At 48.0% G+C, this 21,532-nt stretch overlaps 1 protein-coding gene across 1 annotated transcript in view; it reads right to left on the minus strand.

Moving 5' to 3' along the window:
- LOC137531902 (cofilin-2-like) overlaps positions 1 to 20,255 on the minus strand; it is a 102,961-nt gene extending 82,706 nt beyond the window's left edge. The window contains exons 1-2 of the mRNA XM_068251915.1: positions 20,193 to 20,255; positions 13,208 to 13,252 (exon numbers count right to left, since the gene is read on the minus strand). The gene's annotated coding sequence lies outside the window, so the exon portion shown is untranslated. The remainder of the gene's footprint in view (positions 1 to 13,207; positions 13,253 to 20,192) is intronic.
- Between the last annotated feature and the right edge of the window lie 1,277 nt (positions 20,256 to 21,532).

A 21,532-nucleotide genomic window follows, 5' to 3' on the forward strand; every position in this document is an offset into this window, starting at 1 on the left:
TGCAATATACATCTATCTATAATTAGCTAATATTACTATTGTATTTTTGTGTATGACTCTGGCTAGTTCTGACCTATCTAACTCTTAGTGATTCTGTACCTTTGCCTATCTGATCCTGTTGCCAACCCTGCCTGTTACCGTTATGCCTCTGCCTTCCGATTTTGTACCTCTGCCCATCTGATCCTGTTGCGACTCTGCCTGAAATACGTTCTGTCTCTGTCTTACGATTCTGTACCTGCTCTGTCTGTCTGTTGCTGAACCGATCTGTCTGACCTCTCTATACTCACCAGGGAGCCCTTGTCCCTGGTGAGGAGTGCTGTACTGATAGTGCCCACCAGCTCCTCTGGTGAGGTTTAGTTAACTCTATCAGTGATTACTGTTGCACCAATCACTACACTCTGTGCATTAAAGTGGTTACTTACCTGTTACACATCAGTACATATATACCAGTATTATTGGTGATTCTGCAGATCACCATATAATCCGGTATATATCTGATTATAGGTGATACTGCAGATCACTTCATAATCAGAAGTCTGTTCTTGCTGACACCAATCGTTACACTTCTAATTATTGATTGAATTAGGATAAAGTAGTATAGTATACTTTTTGTGCTTGAGAGTGACATTTTCTGGTTCAGTAAACTGTTTTGCCCAGTCCCTTGGAGCTTACTATAAAGGGATTCTACTGTACCTGCTGTTTGGACATTTCTAAATCATAAAAACTTATAGATGAGACTTCTGGGAAGGGACAGTAAGAAGGAAAGGTAACCCGTTTTTTTCTTTCAATTTAGGTTCACTTTAAGGGACAGGAGTCATACAGATGACTAGAAATTAGGTTATACTGTATGTTGTACAGCTGACTAGAGAGTGTTTGCAGAATATCAAATTATTGTAACTGGCAACTTTACAAAGACAAAGCATGTTTAAAAATAAGCTAAAAAATGTAATTCTTATTCAATGCCTTATCCAGCGACAATGAAATGTTAAGCGTAAGCAAGCGAGAAAACAGGGTATTTTCTAGGATAAATTGCTCCCAGGGGCGAAGGTGTCAAAATTGCGCCAACCCCTCGTGGGATCATGAATTTTATTTGCAATGTGGTATTTAGCCCCCCAGTATAGGAAACCATGCATAGGGGTCCCCAGCAACTGAACAGCCGGCAGTATATATACATACATCTCTCCAGCACCTCCCTAAGTGCTGGACCAATGGGGAGCGGAGCCAGAGTCAGCTGACCAGCCTGGTCAGCTGACTCACCCCTGGCTGCCATATATTCCCTGCCTCAGTGCGCGCGCGTCACTCTAAACCCAGAGGGACAATAAGTCCCAGCCACACCAGCGCCGTCCCCGCTGCCAGCCGCGGGAGCTGTCGCACTGCACGCGGCGGCCTCCCCGCGATCCCTGCTGTTCACGCGACATGCGGCGGTTCCTCCACGCCTGGACACACTGGACACGGAAGCAGCCGCCCTGTTCTCAGAGCAAGCAGCTGCTTTTCCGTGCTTCCTCACAGTACCCCCCCCCCCCCCCCCCCCCGAGGAGTGGACTCCGGACAACTCCTACCAGGTTTCTCGGGATGTAAGGCGTGAAACTCCTTCCTTAATTTGTCCACATGCATGCGACTCCCAGGTACCCATTGTCTTTCCTCAATGCCATACCCTTTCCAATGCACCAGATATTGTACTGAGTTCTGCACAATGCGTGAATCTAAAATTTTCTCTACCTCGTATTCAGGTCGTTCATCTACCATCACAGGAGGAGGAGGAGTGGGGCCCACATGGACTGCTGGTTTGAGCAGGAATACGTGAAAGGACCTTACCCCACGCATGCTGGCGGGAAGATCAACGGCATACGTAACGTTGTTGATCTTCTTAGCTACCGAAAATGGACCCACAAACCTGGGACCCAGTTTATCTGAGGGCTGTCTCAGGGTCAAGTGACGTGTGGACACCCAGACCAAGTCTCCTGGCTGGAACCTCCACTCTAACGAACGTCTCTTGTCAGCCTGACCCTTTTGACTCTGGAATGCCCTTTACAAATTACTCTTCACCGTCCCCAGAGGCGTAGCTAGGGTTTTCAGCGCCCGGGGACAAAGACTATTAATGCGCCCCCTAAGGTGAAGGGTCGTGACCAAATGTGGGCGTGGTTATGGGTGCTCCACATTTGGTCACGCCCCTTCAAATGTACATGGAGGTTAGCAGGCTCACGCTCACCCACCCTCCCTCAGTATGTACCTTCCAGCATGTTCCAAGACAAATTCAGCAATCATGAGCCCCCCCCCCATCAAGACAAATTCCGCAATCATGAGCAAACATGAGCCCCCCAACATGACCAACTCAGCAATCCTGAGGCCCCCAACAAAACAAATTTAGCAATCCTGAGGCCCCCAACAAGACAAATTCAGCAATCATGAGGCCCCTAACAAGACAAATTCAGCAATCATGAGGCCCCTAACAAGACAAATTCAGCGATCTTGAGGCCCCCAACAAATCATGAGGCCCCCAACAAGACAAATTCAGTAACCATGAGGCCCCCAACAAGACAAATTCAGCAGTCATGAGGCACATAAATAGACAGCATTTCACATAGATAGGCAGAATGCCTCCTTAATATGGTAGACACCTCTCACCTGGCAGCAGTTCCCAAAAATACACTCAATCTGACAGCAGTGCTTCTCCAAAAATAGGTAGCCCCAGGTCTATAGGTGTCCCCAGAATAGGTGGTCAGCAGTATAGATGTCCCCAGAACAGGTCGCCAGGGGTAGAGATGTCCACAGAACAGGTAGCCAGGGGTATATGTGCCCAGTATATGTAGGCAGGGGTATGTGTCCCCAGTATATGTAGCCAGAGGTATATGTGCCCAGTATATATAGTCAGGGGTATATGTGCCCAGTATATATAGCCAGGGGTATATGTGCCCAGTATATGTAGCCAGGGGTATATGTGCCCAGTATATGTAGTCAGGGTTATATGTGCCCAGTATATGTAGCCAGGGGTATAATATGTGCCTAGTATATATAGTCAGGGGTATATGTGCCCAGTATATGTAGCCAGGGGTATATATGCCCAGTATATGTAGCCAGGGGTATATGTGCCCAGTATATGTAGCCAGGGGTATATATGCTCAGTATATGTAGCCAGGGGTATATATGCCCAGTATATGTAGCCAGGGGTATATATGCCCAGTATATGTAGCCAGGGGTATATGTACCCAGTATATGTAGTTAGGGGTATATGTGCCCAATATATGTAGGCAGGGGTATATGTGCCCAGAGTAGGTAGCCAGGGGTATATGCCCAGTATATATAGTTAGGGGTATATGTGCCCAATATATGTAGGCAGGGGTATATGTGCCCAGAGTAGGTAGCCAGGGGTATATGTGCCCAGAGTAGGTAGCCAGGGGTATATGTGCCCAGTATATGTAGTTAGGGGTATATGTGCCCAATATATGTAGGCAGGGGTATATGTGCCCAGAGTAGGTAGCCAGGGGTATATGTGCACAGAGTAGGTAGCCAGGGGTATATGTGCCCAGAGTAGGTAGCCAGGGGTATATGCCCAGTATATGTAGTTAGGGGTATATGTGCCCAATATATGTAGGCAGGGGAATATGTGCCCAGAGTAGGTAGCCAGGGGTATATGTGCCCAGAGTAGGTAGCCAGGGGTATATGCCCAGTATATGTAGTTAGGGGTATATGTGCCCAATATATGTAGGCAGGGGTATATGTGCCCAGAGTAGGTAGCCAGGTGTATATGTGCCCAGAGTAGGTAGCCAGGGGTATATGTGCCCAGAGTAGGTAGCCAGGGGTATATGCCCAGTATATGTAGTTAGGGGTATATGTGCCCAATATACGTAGGCAGGGGTATATGTGCCCAGAGTAGGTAGCCAGGGGTATATGTGCCCAGAGTAGGTAGCCAGGGGTATATGTGCCCAGAGTAGGTAGGCAGGGGTATATGTGCCCAGTATATGTAGTTAGGGGTATATGTGCCCAATATATGTAGGCAGGGGTATATGTGCCCAGAGTAGGTAGCCAGGGGTATATGTGCCCAGAGTAGGTAGCCAGGGGTATATGTGCCAAGAGTAGGTAGCCAGGGGTATATGTGCCCAGAGTAGGTAGCCAGGGGTATATGCCCAGTATATGTAGTTAGGGGTATATGTGCCCAATATATGTAGGCAGGGGTATATGTGCCCAGAGTAGGTAGCCAGGGGTATATGTGCCCAGAGTAGGTAGCCAGGGGTATATGTGCCCAGAGTAGGTAGCCAGGGGTATATGCCCAGTATATGTAGCTAGGGGTATATGTGCCCAATATATGTAGGCAGGGGTATATGTGCCCAGAGTAGGTAGCCAGGGGTATATGTGCCCAGAGTAGGTAGCCAGGGGTATATGCACAGTATATGTAGTTAGGGGTATATGTGCCCAATATATGTAGGCAGGGGTATATGTGCCCAGAGTAGGTAGCCAGGGGTATATGTGCCCAGAGTAGGTAGCCAGGGGTATATGTGCCCAGAGTAGGTAGCCAGGGGTATATGCCCAGTATATGTAGTTAGGGGTATATGTGCCCAATATATGTAGGCAGGGGTATATGTGCCCAGAGTAGGTAGCCAGGGGTATATGTGCCCAGAGTAGGTAGCCAGGGGTATATGTGCCCAGAGTAGGTAGCCAGGGGTATATGCCCAGTATATGTAGTTAGGGGTATATGTGCCCAAAATATGTAGGCAGGGGTATATGTGCCCAGAGTAGGTAGCCAGGTCAGGTGTCCCCCTCCCCAGCAGGAGGGGAGCAGTGCAGAGAAGAGGAAGAGCTGCTCTCCCTCCCTCGCTCTCCCCTCCAATGTCCGGGTGGCTGGCAGAGGCGGGCGGAACTTACCTCCGTCTCGTCGCAGCGCCGGATGGATCTGCCACTACTCTGGTCTGGTCCAGACCAGAGCAGCGGCTGCGCACCCGAACTTCCGGCCGGCGCTGGAGCGAGACGGAGGTGAGTTCTGCCCGCCGCTGCCAGCCACCCGGACATTGGAGGGGACAGCGAGGGAGGGAGAGCACCTAAGGTGAGGGAAGGAGGGGGGAGATGGCCCCCCTTCCCCACCGTCCGCACAGCTCTCCCTCTTCTCTGCGCTGCTCCCCTCACCCCCCGCAAAACAAAAACAAAAAAACAAAAAAAAACCCGAAGCTCAGCTGGGCGCCCTTGGGGACCAGGCGCCCCGGGGCACTTGTCCTACCCCGACCCTCCCTAGCTCCACGCCTGACCGTCCCCCAGATGTCTTTAAACGCCCTCTGCCAGGCTTCCAGGGTTCGAAACGGAGAAGAGGCAACTGGCAAGGGGGAGAATTTGGGCGACCTCCCTGTCACAATCTGGAACGGAGAAAAACCAGAAGAAGAACTCTTCAAATTGTTCTGTGCGAATTCTGCGAAGGCCAGAAATTTTACCCAGTCATTCTGTGCCTCCGCAACGTAACATCTTAAGAACTGCTCTAAAGCCTGATTAATCCGTTCAGTCTGCCCATTGGTCTGTGGGTGGTAGCCTGACGAGAAAGACAGCTTCATGCCCATTTGGTGGCAAAATGCCCTCCAGAATCTAGAGATGAATTGGACTCCCCGATCAGACACTATGTTTTCCGGAATGCCATGCAGCCGGAAAATGTGGATGATAAATAGGTCGGCCATTTCCAAGGCCGAGGGGAGTCCTTTCAAGGGCACGAAATGGGCCATCTTGCTGAAGCGGTCGACTACCACCCAAATGACTGACATGCCTTCAGACCTGGGGAGCTCACCCACAAAATCCATGGACAAGTGGGTCCATGGTTCACTCGGGGCGGGCAAAGGCTGTAAGGTACCGACTGGTGCCAGCCGGGAGGGCTTACTTTTTGCACATGTTGCACATTCCCTAACAAATTCCTTGCAATCAACTGACAGCGAGGGCCACCAGGCGCACCTGGCTACAAGATCTTGTGTTCTGGCTGCTCCGGGATGTCCAGCATTTTTATGCGCATGGAACATCTCTAAGATCTGGAGACGGAAGGGCAGGGGAATGAACATAACCCCTTCAGGCTTCCCTTCCGGGATGTCCTGCTGGAAGGGGCTTAACGCCTCCTTCCAGTCTTCCCAAGTACCGGTTGCAGCCAGCGCCAATTTTTGCGGAACAATAGTCTCAGGGACGGAGGGCTGTGCTGTCTCTGGCTCAAAACACCTGGATAAAGCGTCTGCCTTAAGCTGGCCATACACTGGCCCGATTTGCCGCTGTTTCGACAGCAGATTCGATCACTGGGATCGAATCTGCTGCCAATCGTTCGCACTACACGCCGAATTTCGATCCATTCCGTCCGATCCCGTCGATCGCGCCGTGCGGAAAATAACCGTCGATCGCCCGCGGGTAAAGAGCGCATCGCTAGCAGCGTAATTATGAATCTGAACCTTGTAAAGAATAAAGACCATTGGGCCTGACGGGGACTTAATCTCTTGGCTCCCTCGATGTATTCTAAATTCTTGTGGTCCGTGAAAACTGTGTGTGTGCTCTGCTCCTTCTAGCCAGTGACGCCACTCTTCAAAGGCCAATTTAATGGCCAGGAGCTCTCTGTTGCCCATATCGTAGTTCCTCTCCGCCGTAGAGAACCTTTGAGAAAAGTAAGCACAGGGGTGTAGTCTTCCCTGTAAGCCTGACCGCTGAGACAGCACAGCCCCCACCCCGACCTCTGAGGCATCAACCTCAACATTGAAAGGATAAGAGGTGTCAACATGTCTCAGGATCGGTGTGGAACAAAACAATTCCTTCAAAGTAAAAAATGCATTCTGAGCCTCAGGAGACCAGTGGGTAGTATCTGCCCCCTTTCTTGTGAGACTGGTAAGGGGTGCAATAATCGTGGAATACCCTTTTATAAACCTCCTATAGTAATTTGCAAAACCCAGGAATCTCTGGAGGGCGCTCAGCCCCACAGGCTGTGGCCACTCCAGGACAGCTGTGACCTTAGCAGGGTCCATTGACAGACCTGAGGTAGAAATCACATACCCCAGAAATGTGACGGATGTCACCTCAAAAATACACTTTTCCAACTTGGCGTACAGCATATTTTGTCTCAGCTTGTTCAGCACAAATTTGACATGGATCCTGTGTTCAGAGAGGTTGTCAGAGTAAATCAGTATATCGTCGAGGTACACCAGAACAAATCTGCCTAACACCTCTCTGAATACCTCATTAATTAATTCTTGGAAGACGGCCGGCGCATTACACAACCCGAAGGGCATCACTAAGTACTCGTAATGCCCGTCGGGTGTGTTGAAGGCCGTCTTCCATTCATCGTCCTTTCTAATGCGGACCAGGTTGTATGCACCCCTTAGATCCAACTTCGAGAAGATTTTAGCTCTCGTGACCTGTGTGAATAAATCATCTATCAAAGGTAACGGATTGCGATTCTTCACCGTGATTTTATTCAGGCCTCGGTAATAAATACAGGGTCGCAGGCCTCCGTCTTTTTTTTTAACAAAAAAGAACCCTGCCCCAGCAGGCAACCGGGACGGGCGAATGAAGCCTTTGGCCAAATTCTCACGGATATATTCTTGCATGGCCAATTTTTCGGGCCCAGATAAATTGTACAAATGCCCCCCGGGGGGGGGGGGGGGGCATACAACCTGAACGGAGATTGATGGGACAATCGAAAAGGGCGATGTGGGGGTAACTTATCTGCTGCCTTGGGACAAAATACATCAGAATAATCTAAATACTGCTCAGGAACCCCCTCCACCAGTATCTTGGTTTGGCCCAAAGTCACCTTTCCTAAACATCGTTGAAAACAATGATCTGACCAGGAAATTAATTGCCCGGTCGCCCAATCGATGTGCGGAGAATGAAGGCGCAGCCATGGCATACCAAGTATAATGGTGGACGTAGACATGTGTAACACAAAAAACTGTAATCTCTCCCAATGTAAAACCCCCACCGTGATTCCTATCTCTGGTGTCTGGGACAGTGGATGATTCCTCTGCAGAGGAGAATCGTCCACTGCCGTAACCTGAATGAGTGGTTCTACCGCTGTGAGCGGAATACCCAAACTCTTAGCAAAATCAAAATTCATTAAATTAGCCACGGAGCCTGAATCAATGAAGGCTTCCGTGGCCTCGGTCTTATCCTCCCATGTGACCGTACAGGGAAAAAGCAACCGTTTTTCTTCTAGGGGTATGCATCGGGCGCCTAGGGTGTTACCCCTTACAACTCCTAGGCGGTAGCGTTTCCCGGCTTATTAGGGCAGTCTTGTACCCTATGCCCCCCTTCACCACAGTACAAACATAATTGTTCAGACATTCTCCGTCTTCTCTCCACTTGGGTCAACTTTGACTGACCGATCTGCATCGGCTCAGGTGGAGGCAAGACTGGAGAAGATGAGACAGAAGGAGATGGAGTTACTAGGGGTGCCGCGGGAGGCGCCGCGTAAGATGTCAACCTGACACGATGACTGCCCCTAGTCTGTCTCTGATGGCGTAGCCTACGGTCAATTCGAATGGCCGATGAGATGGCATCATCGACTGTTTTGGGCTCGGGCTGACTTAACATTAAGTCAGAGAACTCATCCGATAACCCAGACAGGAAGCAATCCAACAGGGCATAGGTGTCCCACCTGGCCGTAACTGACCACCTCCGAAATTCGGCCGCATACTCTTCGACTGGACCCTTGCCTTGCCGTAAAAGTTTGAGCTTCCGCTCAGAGGTCGTGGCAAGGTCCGGGTCGTCGTAAATTACTGCCATGGCTTTAAAGAATTCCTCTACCGAGGTCAGAGCTGTGTCTCCTGGGGGCAGGCTATAAGCCCAAGTCTGGGAGTCACCGGACAATAAGGTTTTGATAAACGTGACTCTCTGGGCTTCAGTACCAGAGGATCGGGGTCTCAATTCAAAATATGATAACACTCTACTCCTAAAATTGCGGAAGTCAGATCTGTGGCCTGAGAACCGTTCAGGGACGGGCATACGTATGTCCACGCTAGGAGGGGATCGCACCTCATCCACTGACGTCTGTAGGGTTTGTACAGACCCTGACAAAGCTTCAATCAATGCTTTGTGTTCACCCAGCACTCGATTGACATTATCCACCGAAGTGGCAAGTTCACCCAGAGGACCAGAGCGTGCGTCCATTTTGTTTTGGGTCTGCCGTTCTGTAACGATCGGTGTAACACAGAGAGAATCTGATTACCGGTGATCTGCAGTATCACTGGGAATACAGATATATACCAGATTATAGATGATCTGCAGTATCACCGATAATCCAATATACTAGCTAACCTCTGGACACCTGAGTAGAGTGTAATGTTTGGTGTAACAGTAATACTTAGAGGACAAGCCTCAAAGCAGTAAGGAGTACTGCACTGATTCCTTCCGAAGGCCAAGAGGAGGTGTCACTAATAGGACTAGGAACCGCCTCTAACAGCAAGATCGGTTCTCGAGGTCGGACTAGCCAGGTCGTACACACACAGACAGATAAAGTACAGATTCAGCAGGCAGCAGCGAAGTCTAAAGTACAGGCAGGGTTCGGCAACAGGGTATCAGAAATATCGAGGTACAAAATCAGAAGGCAGATGCAGAGTCTAAGGACGAGCCGGGATTCGGCAACAGAGTATCAGAAAGACAAAGTACAGGATCAGAGTTCAGGAGAATGGTCAGACAGGCAAAAGGTCATAACAGATAATCACAATCAAACTAGTACTTTAAACTATCAAAAATCTAGCTAAGTGTAGGATTACAGCCCCAGCTGGTCCCGGCACACTTTCGGATCTGACTCAGGTCTGCGTGCTACCACGTAATGATCGCAACACCAGACAACCAGCAACTGAACAGCCGGCAGTATATATACATACATCTCTCCAGCACCTCCCTAAGTGATGGACCAATGGGGAGCGGAGCCAGAGTCAGCTGACCAGCCTGGTCAGCTGACTCACCCCTGGCTGCCATCTATTACCTGCCTCAGTGCGCGCGCGCGTCATTTTAAACCCAGAGGGACAATGAGTCCCAGCCACACCAGCGCCGTCCCCGCTGCCAGCCGCGGGAGCCGTCGCACTGCACGTGGCGGCCTCTCCGCGATCCCTGCTGTTCACGCGGCATGCGGCAGTTCCTCCACGCCGCGCCGCCATGCTGGACACGGAAGCAGCCGCCCTGTTCTGAGAGCAAGCGGCTGCTTTTCCGTGCTTCCTCACACTCATCTTTATAGAAAGATTTTCTTGGTTTTATACATACAGAGGTAATGCTCCACCAATCAGATTGAGACAAGTAAAATCAGTGAATCAGTGAACCAATGAAAAAGAAGGAAATAAGTATGACAACATTTTAGCAAAGTGCATTAAACATTTAACTAAAGTTAACACCTTGCCAGGTATCTAACTCTCGAAGCAATGGACCGTGCCGCCCTAGCTAGAGTAGCGTGTGCCTAGAACAATGGTATGACCTCATGCCATTGTTCTAAATATCACACTCTCCTGCCTCGACTCATCTACAATCTAAAGTAAAATTTCTAAACATGTTTTTTTCTTATTAGCCGAATGGCCACTGAGAGGTTCTCCCTTACAGAAGACAGTGGGGGAACATTGATAAAATGATTATTTTGAAGTTAGTAAGCCAATAAAAGACGTCACTTATGTACGTTGGTAACAACAGATGAACAATTCATATTTTAAGTTTTGTTTCTGCCTGAACTTGGGCTTTTATGTTACCTGGAATTCCTAAACTTCTTAGATTTATATAAAGCAAGGAAGTGTTAAGGTGCCCAATAAGGATACGATCTTGATTGTACAATTTTATCAAATCTATGTAGTAGAAGGGTAAACTCAGGGTTTATACACTGAATGGATATTTTTGGTTGAGTTAGATAAAAAGGGCGCCATGAGGCTGTAATGTGAATTATGACTTTAGCGGTGCTCAGTGAGTAATATGGGCACCGACTAAAGATGGCGTTTGACAAAAGGCAAGACTTCTCAGACCATGATTGTAACGATCGGTGTCAGCACACAGAGAGAATCTGATTATTGGTGATCTGCAGAATCACCAAGAATACAGATGTATACCTGATTATTGATGATCTGCAGAATCACCAATAATACAGATATGACTAACCTCTGGACACCTATATAGTGTGAGTGTTTGGTGCAACAGTAATGACTTTGAGTAGGACCACCCGAGGAGCAGGCGGCCCTTGGCAGTATGAGGAATACCTCCCTCTGGGAAGTATGAAGACCTTCCAGCAGCCTGAGACTTCCAAGGGGATGGAGCCCCAGGCTGAATAGCAGGAAGGCCTTGTGGCTAACTGACCCCTGGAAGGTGGGGGTCCCAGGTAGCACTGAAGGCTAATCTCTCTAGAGAGAGAGTGATAGTTCGCGAGGTTAGGCAGGCTAGGTCAGCAACACACGGGCAGATAAAGTACAGAGACAGTAGACTGATTCAGTAACCGGGGACAGGCAGAGTTTGGCAACAGGAATGCTGAGGTACCGAATCAGAAAGCAAGAGCGAGGTCAACAGAGCAAATGGTCATAACAGATAACAAATAGATTCCTAGTCTGGGGTGTGAGGTCCGTAGTCTCAACACCCAGGAACTAGTCTAAGGTATAACACAGTATTGACACAGAGTTCCTAAGCTGGGGTGTGAGGTCCGTGGTCTCAACACCCTGGAACTGATCTAAAGTATAACACAGTAATGACACAGTAGTAATCTGGCTCAGTGTGAATCCCCAGGTCCTCCCGGTTCTAACACACTGTGGGATCTGACTATGGTCTGAGTGCTTTCACGTAAGTGTTCGCAATGGCAGACAACTTGAGACTGACCAGCAATAACTATATATAGAGCGGCGCTCCCTGGCGCCACAGAGCGCTGATCAACCAATAGCCGCCCGCTCTGAGATCAGCTGACCAACCTGGTCAGCTGATCCCTCTCCGTTTGTTATAAAGGTTCCGCCTCTCAGCGTGTGCACGCGTATTCCTCAATCTGTGTGCACTAGAAGGCCCAGCCACCTCAGATGCATGCCGCCGCGTGTAAACCGCTGAGCTGGATGCGGAACCAGCCGCCTCGCTGCCAGTCCACGCGGCGGCTTTTCCGCAATCTATTACAATGATAAACAAAATTCTCTGGTCTGAATGGTCAGGCATCGCGTTTGGAGGAAACCTGGCACCACTCATCGCCAGGCCAATATCATCCCTACAGTGAAGCATGGTGGGGGCATCATGCTGTGGGGATGTTTTTCAGTGGCAGAAACAGGATAAAGGGAAAGATGATTGCAGCAATATACAGAGAAGTCCTTGATGATAACCTGCTCCAGTGTGCTCTTGAATGGAAGAATGGAAAAACTAGCCAAGGATAGGTATGTCAAGCTGATGGCATCGTATTTTACCACTTAAGTACCAGTGGTCTCTGCCCCCTTATGGACCAGAGACCGCTGGTACAGAAATGGCGGAATCCCGACGAATCGCCACACATACCCGCCGCAATCGCCGCATGTTGGGAATCTAGGCCACCCACTCTGCTGTCTGTATGATGGCAGAGTTCCTGTGAGCCAGTTAGGAGTAGCTTTCATTGGCTCCTGACCCTGTCTTTCAATGTAAGCCAATGGGAGTTGCTTACAATGAAATCGGCTCCTGACCTGCTCACAGGGCTCTGTCATCATAGAGACAGGCAGAGCAAGTGAGATGCAACGGGACACGGTGGGGATTCAGCGGCGAGATCAGCCGGGAGTGACGAAAACGCTGGATGCACTCAGCGGCAGTGAGTTTAAATCTACGCCCTAGCAGCTAGATAGCCATCAAAACAGGGCGTAGATTTCAACTACGGTGGTCCTTTAGTAGTTAAAAAGACTTAAGGCTGTAATTGTGGCCAAAGGTGGATCGACAAAAGCTATGAATACTTATGTACATGTGATTTCTCCGTTTTTTTATTTTTAGTAAATTTGTAGCACATTTTTTTTCTCATTGTCATTATGGGCTGTTGTGTGTTGAATTCTGAGGGAAAAAAAGGAATTCAATCCATTTTTGGAATAAAGGCTGTAACAGAAACATGGAAAAAGTGAAAAACGAAATATGGAAAAAGTGATGCGCTATGAATACTTTCTGGATGCACTATATAGATATACAATGTATACATAGGTTTTTTTTGCATTTTTGGTGATTACTAGTGACTCCCTTAAAGGACTAGGGTCTCTTTTTCTATAGCATGCCACAAGTAACCTTAGGAAACGATCTGTTTGTATGTTGTGCATACCTTTTCAGCCACTATCAGAATGCTGAGGAGGACCCACAGCACAATCTGTAAAACAAAAGCAAATGATTAGTGATTAGTACTTTCTCCTAAGAACACAATCAACATAATTAGCGTATGCAGCAGTGTTATAAGACATCTCCAATACCTATTAACTGCATAGACACAACAACCTTACGTATAACAGTGCATAAGCATTAATATACAGACAGGAGGATCTGTACTAAAGGATATTGGAGTGTGGATCAGCAAGTCTGTCTCTTTACTGTGACTGTTCAATTCAATTCACTTTATTGTCGTTGTGTAACACAACGAAATTACTTTTACACTGTGACTGTATTGTGCATCCGCACAAATTGGGGTTGACTCAATGATATCCAATGGGAGGTTGGGTACATTTAAATGCAGGATCTGAGGCCGGGACTATAACTGCAATATTGGTGGAAGGTGACGGATCTGGAGAATTATTGCATTCATCTGGAACTGTGCGTGTGTCTAAAGGCTTGAAAAGGGTTGTCAAGAGCGCCGATTACAATTCTTGTGCCAGAGTTTAGTGGCAATAGCGCCATGAAGTTTTATTGTGTCAAACTATGTCCAACATAAGAGCCATACAGGAAAATGGCAATGTCGGACATGGTCTGACACATGAGTGAAAAGGGTTAAAACTGACCTGAAAGGATATGGATGCAGGGGCAAACCCAGGATTTTCAAGGGAGGGATTCCTGAAAGGTCTGCCTCAGCCACACACAATATAGTATAATAATATGGTAGGACATCATGCTGAGTACACATAATGCAATTTCCCGTCCGACTGACAGGATCTGACAAATATTTCCTAAATGTCCGATGTGCTCCCGATCGACAACGGGATCTATCAGGAGCAGTTTGGATACAGATAATGAGGACAGCCGACATTGCTAAGGAAGTAGCGTCAGACACTAGAGAGAGCAACATCCGCGGTGGAACGCAGGAAGGTATGTGTTCCTGCCCGCTGCCCACCGCCTGCACAGACACTGATGGATGCTTGAGGGGAGCGCGCAGAGGGGAGAGCCCGAGGTGAGGGAGGGGGGGGGGACCCCCATCCAAACCCCCCTCCTCCCGACGAGCGTCCATCGATTCATCTTCCTGCTGGCGGGTCAAGCGACTTTACATGACAGCATGAACAAGACTTCCAGTGTTCACGATACTTTGCGCAGTTGGGGATCTTAAAGATCTGATCCACCGTGACCGTCTTTTATCGCTGAGCGACGCTAAGTCGGTCACGTAATCTTGTGCCTGCACCCACGTTGCATAAATGACCGCTCGCCGCTCAAAAAAAAATAAAAAAAATAGCCGGTCATTAGAAAAATTGTTGCGAAAATCGCCAAGTGGGTAAACAGCACAGCTTCAGGCTCAGTCCCAGTGCAGACACACAACAAGTAGCCTGCACACACACAAAATGTTATGTGTATATATATATATATATATATATATATATACAGTGGCTTGCAAAAGTATTCGGCCCCCTTGAAGTTTTCCACATTTAGTTACATTACTGCCACAAACGTGAATCAATTTTATTGGAATTCCACGTGAAAGACCAATACAAAGTGGTGTACACGTGAGAAGTGGAATGAAAATCATACACAATTCCAAACATTTTTTACAAATAAATAACTGCAAAGTGGGGTGTCCTACGGACAGATTGCCCCACCTGAGCTGTAGATCTCTGCAGCTCGTCCAGAGTCACCATGGGCCTCTTGACTGCATTTCTGATCAGCACTCTCCTTGTTCGGCCTGTGAGTTTAGGTGGACGGCCTTGTCTTGGTAGGTTTACAGTTGTGCCATACTCCTTCCATTTCTGAATGATCGCTTGAACAGTGCTCCGAGAGATGTTCAAGGCTTTGGCAACCTTTTTGTAGCCTAAGCCTGCTTTAAATTTCTTAACAACTTTATCCCTGACATTTCTGGTGTGTTCTTTGGACTTCATGGTGTTGTTGCTCCCAATATTCTCTTAGACAACCTCTAAGGCCGTCACAGAGCAGCTGTATTTGTACTGACATTAGATTACACACAGGTGCACTCTATTTAGTCATTAGCACTCATCAGGCAATGTCTATGGGCAACTGACTGCACTCAGACCAAAGGGGGCTGAATAATTACGCACACCTCACTTTGCAGTTATTTATTTGTAAAAAAAATGTTTGGAATCATGTATGATTTTCGATCCACTTCTCACGTGTACACCACTTTGTATAGGTCTTTCACGTGGAATTACAATAAAATGGATTCATGTTTGTGGCAGTAATATAACAAAATGTTGAAAACTTCAAGGGAGCTGAATACTTTTGCAAGCCACTGTATATATATAGGATCTTCTAAAAAATTAGCATATTGTAATAAAGTTCATTATTTTCTGTAATGTACTGATAAACATTAGACTTTCATATATTTTAGATTCAAATACACACAACTGAAGTAGTTCAAGCCTTTTATTGTTTTAATATTAATGATTTTGGCATACAGCTCATGAAAACCCAAATTTCCTATCTCAAAAAATTTGCATATTTCATCCGACCAATAAAAGGAAAGTGTTTTTAAAACAAAAAAAGTCAACCTTTAAATAATTATGTTCAGTTATGCACTCAATACTTGGTCAGGAATCCTTTTGCAGAAATGACTGCTTCAATGCGGCGTGGCATGGAGGCAATCAGCCTGTGGCACTGCTCAGGTGTTATGGAGGCCCAGGATGCTTCAATAGCGGCCTTAAAGGGAAGGTTCAAGCAAAATAAAAAAATGAGTTTCACTTACCTGGGGCTTCTACCAGCCCCATGCAGCCATCCTGTGCCCTCGTAGTCACTTACTGCTGCTCCAGTCCCCCGCTAGCAGCTTGCCGACCTCGGAGGTCGGCGGGCCGCATTGCGTACATTTTTACGCATTCCCGCTAGTGCAGGAACATTAAAACATACATTTTTACGCGTTACTGGTTCAATGCGTACATTTTTACGCATTGAACCAGTAATGCGTAAAAATGTGTGTGTTAATGTTCCTGCACTAGCGGGAATGCGTAAAAATGTACGCAATGCATCCCGCCGACCTCCGAGGTCGGCAAGCTGCCAGCGGGGGACTGGAGCAGCAGTAAGTGACTATGAGGGCACAGGATGGCTGCATGGGGCTGGTAGAAGCCCCAGGTAAGTGAAACTCATTTTTTTTATTTTGCTTGGACATTCCCTTTAAGCTCATCCAGAGTGTTGGGTCTTGAATCTCTCAACTTTCTCTTTACAATATCCCACAGATTCTCTATGGGGTTCAGGTCAGGAGAGTTGGCAGGCCAATTGAGCACAGTAATACCATGGCCAGTAAACCATTTACCAGTGGTTTTGGCACTGTGAGCAGGTGCCAGGTCATGCTGAAAAATGAAATCTTCATCTCCATAAAGCTTTTCAGCAGATGGAAGCATGAAGTGCTCCAAAATCTCCTGATAGCTAGCTGCATTGACCCTGCCCTTGATAAAACACAGTGGATTAGCCCCAGAAAAGGAGTGGATCTTTGGATGTGGTTTGGATGGCTCGGAGCAGTGCGATTGCATTGCACGCTCGGTAATGGGAAACATACGGTAGCGGTGAGTTCCTCCCCTTTCCCTTCCCCGACCTTGTTCAAATGTTAATGTATCTATATAAAATGTCATTGTAACGGTGATGGGTTTAGTCTCTGAGGAAGTGAACGTTGTGCTTGCGAAACGGCTGTCAGGCCGCCATCTTTTGTAGCTGTATCTGTTATGGTGGGATGAAATAAAGCGGTTTGCTTTGCAACTCATTTGGTGCTCGGAATCTGTTTCCTTCTGTACGGTAATCTGATTATGGTTTGTCATCAATAATGGTAACATATAGATTTAAACTGCATTTTTCTAAATGCAACTGGATCCTTCCTTCAAGACATGTCTTTATCAAAAGCTACCAACTGATCAATCATTAGCATGCAGTACAGCTATACCAACCAGCATGAAACTATTGCCAACCGACACAATACCTGTTACAATACCTATAATTAGGTGGGTAAAGCAGGGGAAAAGATCAAAAGATGCAATTCACAAACAAGTAGCTATGACTGACATGCTTCTCCTTTGATGAGCTCTCCTCTAGATACAATTAAACTCCTGAATAATTGATTCAAAAGGTTCCATCCTCACATCTAAAATACCGCACAGAATTACTTTACCGACAGAAATCAGCTGGTCTAATCTCTGTCAGAAAAAGTGGGCGTGGTTACTCCTTGTTTGCCTTTGTGAATTGTGTAATTAGTGAATGTTTTAGACCAGGTCTAAAAACAGGTCTAAAACATTACACCAAATCATCAGTAGACTAAAAACCATCTGTAGACTAGTCTAAACTGCTTAGTGAATTGAGGCCATTGCAATACTGATGAAGTGTGCCAACCCTATGAACCGCATTGTTACACTCCAACACAACTCCAAATCAATATATTTGACTTAGCTCGTTCTTAAAGACCTCTAATTTTAAATATTGTTATCTGGGTGCCTCCTGTACAGCTTTGCTGTGGATCAAAGCCTTTTAAACTTTTGTAGATGGTCCTGTCTTCCCTTTCCTTCAAACCACACTACTGACCCCAACTTGCAGACTGACGTGCAACCAAAGGACCTAAACAAAAGAAAAAGATGTTCCGCTGCACCGTGGGTTGGGTATAAAGCAATCTTCAGTTTATTGACACATCAGTAGATACACAAATGGCTCACGCGTATCGGAGCTCACAGTGGCTCCTTAATCATAGCCAACATACACAGAAACACCACAAGTTTAAATAGTCAAAAAAAGCCGGCACACCCAGGGTGTGGCTATGGCTCTTAAAGAGACATATCTATGTGCATATAAAATGGCCGAATGGCCAGATATGAAAAATATTTAAAACAACCATGAATGTTATGATTAAGAATCAAGATAAATAGACAATTCGGCCGCAGTCAAGCGATTTAGGACGTGCCACCGGGCCTGTGCCTGTGCACTACTGACTGACCAGGAAGTGGCTACGGGGGGGCATTTTGGAGAGAGAGGAAGGAGGTGGAGGAGAACATGGAGAGCAGTGGGCATGAGGACTGGGATTTTTCCCTCCCCCAGTGGCTACCCTCCTGTCCCCTGCAGCACCCACAGGGACCTCCCATCCCAAAAGCAGCTCCTACAGTGACCTTTCCCATTGCCAGTGCCCACAGTGGCTTCTCCCAACACCCAGCATCCACTCCCTCCTCCAGTAACCACACTGACTTCTCCCAGCACCCACAGTGGCCTACCCTTCCCCCAGCACCCACACTGACCTCTACCTTCCTTAGCAGCAACTATGCCATTCATAGCAGCACACATAGTGACCTCCCACCCCCTGCACTAACAATGACCTCTACCTCCCAAGACCCACAGTGATCTCCCCCAAAGGACCCACAGTGACCTTTCTTTCCTCCAGCACCCATACTGACCTCTACTTTCCACAGCACCCACAGTTACTTCTCCCCCCAGCACCCACAGTGACCTACCCTTCCCCCATCAACCACACTGACCTCGACCTCCCCTAGCAGCAACTATGCCATTCATAGCAGTACCCACAGTGACCTCCCACCCCCTGCACCCACAGAACTCCCACCAATATTCAACACCCACATTACACTCAACCAGTAACCCCCACTATAGTAAGCACCCAGTACATGCACCCTGCACCCAATACTCACATCTGGCCTCAATATGGCACTTAGTACTTGCATCAAACAGCCACATGACACCTAATACCTGCACCCCTTCACCCTATAGCTGGCACCCAGTACTCACACCTACATGGCACAGTACTTGCACCCAGCTCTGACATGTCACTCACTACTCACACCTGCACACAGCCTCCACATGGCACTCACTCACATAACCAGTACTAGCACCCGATGTACCTGCACTCAGAACCCACGTGACACACAACACCCACCCAGAGCTCTTAATATACAAAAAGAAGGTGGCGCTACACAACTCCACTATATGAGCATACACCACAAAAAGAGACAATAGCAATAACGTCCACATCTACAGAGGGGTGAGATCATGGTAACTTCTTAGCTTCCTCTATCCTCCACCAGCACCCGGTGAACAGACACTCACCAGAAACAAAGACCTTCACTCAGGTCTAGTAGCGCTTTGGGACACTCCACCCAGAGCTAGCTCCCAGTGCAGGCATGGCACCAAGTATTTGCACCTATGTGATACCCAGTACCTGCACCCAACACCCACATGTTTCATCTGCAGTAGTTCCAGTTGCACTAAGCCTCCACTTGGTGCCCAGCACCCACACCAAGCACTCACATATGACATCCGGTACTTGCACCCAGAACTCAAAAGGGACTGAGTACCTGCAATCAACACCTACATGATGGTTGATACACACCCATACAGCCAGAATCCATATGACACCCTGTGCCAGCACCCGAACCCACATGGCACCCAGCATCTGCCTTTAGCACCCACATGACAACAAATATCACACTAGCCAGCACCCATCACCCATATGTCACCATGTACTCACTCCCAGTACCCACTTGGCACTCAGTATTTGCACCTAAGACCCACATACCCCCATAATCAACACCCACATGGCACAGTACTCACACGTCACCAAGTTCCAAAGTCATTATATGCACCTAGTACTCGTCCATGGCCAGCACCCAAATAGCACCCAGTACCCATCCTTGGTCCGAACCCATATGAGACACAGTACTCTCCCATGGCACACATCCAGACCACACATGGCACTCCCTACTCACTCATGTCCAACACTCACATGGCTCCCTGTACCAATTAGCACTCACATGGCACCCACTATTGTTTATCACCATCTGCTACTCATTCAGCACCCAATACTGCATAGCACCCACTGCAAATAAACACCCAATACAAACTGGACCTTAGTACCCAAAGCAGCTTGACACAGACTTTACGTTGGCATCTCGGCACCCACTGCAACTTACCACAAAGCGAACCTTTGCGTCTTACCATCCACTGCATCTGGGCACCCACTGCACCTTGGCACTTACTGCAGTTTTGCATCTACTAATGCTTAGCAACCACTGCATATTGGTAACCACTTCTTTGCCTGAAAAGAGGCTTGGGTGCTGATCAAGAGGGACAGAGGTCTCAGTAATGAAAGGTGAGTCTGTGCCTCTACAGTGGGCTCCACTGAGCCCACTCTAACCCACTAACAGTGGGCACCTATCACTGTTGATTTGAGGGTGGTAGCACCAAAAGAGCTGGAAGGAGACACACAGTCTGCTTGATACTGCTATAAAGGTGTGTGTGTGTGTGTGGGGGGGGGGGGGATAAGACTGCCTTATGCTTTATGGAGAGGGGGTATTACATACACAATTTAGCACGATTTATAGATTTCAAATTTGAGCACCACACCCTTGAGGATCCTCTGCATGAGGACCCCTTCCTGCAGCACCCACACTGACCTCTACATTTCCCATCAGCCACCCCTTCCCCTCATAGCTGGCACCCAGTACTCACACTCACATGACACTAAGTATCTGCACTCAGGCCTAAAATTGCACCCAGTACTCACACCTGCACACAGCTTTCACATGGCACCCACTATCTGCACCAAGTATCCACTTAACTCGTAACCGCACCCAAAGTACCTGCATTCAAAACCCATGTGATGCCCAAAGCCCACCCATAGCCAGCACCCAGTATAGGCATGGCGCCAAGTATTCACACCCATGTCACACCCGGTACCTGCACCCAGCACCCACGACATCCAGTACATGCACCCAGATCTTATATGGCACTAAGTTCTTGCAATCAACACCCGCATGACACTCGATACCCAACCATAGCCAGAACCCACATGACACTCAGTACTTACACCCAGAACCCACATGGCACCCATCATCTGCATTCAGCAGCATGACAATCAATACCCCCCTAGCCAGAAACGAGGAGGGGGGGGCATGCGGGGGAAGCCATTGCCAGGCCCCTTTTTTAAATTTGAGCACCCCCCACTTAAGGACCCTCTGCACGGCCCTGCTTCTGCCTTTCTGATGAGCAGCCATGGAATGATGCAGTTCCTCCTGCCTCTGTGCTGAGCATTTCTGGTGACAGGGGCCAAGCAGACATGCCACAGTGCAGATCCTCCTGCCTCTCTGATGAGCAGGGACATGCAGCCATGGCACAGTGCAGATCCTCTTGCCTCACTGATGAGCAGGGCCAAGCATACATGCCACAGTGCAGATCCTCCTGCCTCTCTGATGAGCAGGGACAAGCAGCCATGGCACAGTGCAGGTCGTCCTGCCTCTCTGATGAGCAGGGG

This window comes from Hyperolius riggenbachi, chromosome 9 (genome assembly GCF_040937935.1).
Source record: "Hyperolius riggenbachi isolate aHypRig1 chromosome 9, aHypRig1.pri, whole genome shotgun sequence".
In the NCBI taxonomy this organism is placed as follows: Eukaryota; Metazoa; Chordata; class Amphibia; order Anura; family Hyperoliidae; genus Hyperolius; species Hyperolius riggenbachi.